General features: G+C 32.9%; 1 long non-coding RNA gene across 1 annotated transcript; it reads left to right on the plus strand.

The window, feature by feature from the left end:
* The first annotated feature begins 12 nt into the window (after positions 1–12).
* Positions 13–310, plus strand: LOC108359022 (uncharacterized). Its single transcript, XR_001846874.1, has 2 exons — positions 13–222; positions 279–310. It is a non-coding gene; the product is annotated as an uncharacterized LOC108359022 (long non-coding RNA).
* Positions 311–694: the final 384 nt, after the last annotated feature.

The following is a 694-nucleotide window of genomic DNA, read 5'->3' on the forward strand; positions in this document are numbered from 1 at the left end:
TGTTGATGACGGCAACCCTGAATAATCGATATCGATCACTCTTTGTTCTATGTTTTTTGTTATCCCTAACTCATGTATTAGTTATTATTAGTTTGTCTGTTCCGTATTTCTTGCCGGCTATTAACAGTAAATTCTATCTACGAAATTGAATATAAATTGGCTCTTCCGTTTGTCAGAAGTTAATATTGTTCTGTCCGCAGCATAGAAGAAAGCCGAAAGCGAGTAATTTGACTGTAATATAATTATTTATTTGCTATTGTAACTCTACATATTTACAGAGAATAAACCATGCCACGTCTTCTATTGTGAAGTTTGCGTTTCATTCTTTAAGCTATTTATGCGAGCGGACATTAATGAACATAGAATGAGATCACTATCGATAAAATGGAAATCCTCAAGGGAAATTTGTAATTTAAACGCATGGAATTTACATACATTCTTTTATTTTCAACCCCCGAATCGCTCAATTACTTCTATTTCTGAACGATCGCCATTAGGTAAATTGCATTTCCAAAGATTTTTTCAAAATAAATAGCGATGAGGGATATTTCATCCGCCGGTGATAAGAAATCGCAAACACCATAACGCACATCACTGATATTACTGTTCACAATCACGTTTACATTCAAAATTACAATTCATAATTTCGTCTTGTAGCAAATATGAAATATAGGTATATCCATTTACTTAAATG

This window comes from Rhagoletis zephyria, unplaced genomic scaffold (assembly GCF_001687245.7).
Source record: "Rhagoletis zephyria isolate East Lansing unplaced genomic scaffold, Rhagoletis_zephyria_1.1 Rzeph_scaffold_00326, whole genome shotgun sequence".
Taxonomy (NCBI): Eukaryota; Metazoa; Arthropoda; class Insecta; order Diptera; family Tephritidae; genus Rhagoletis; species Rhagoletis zephyria.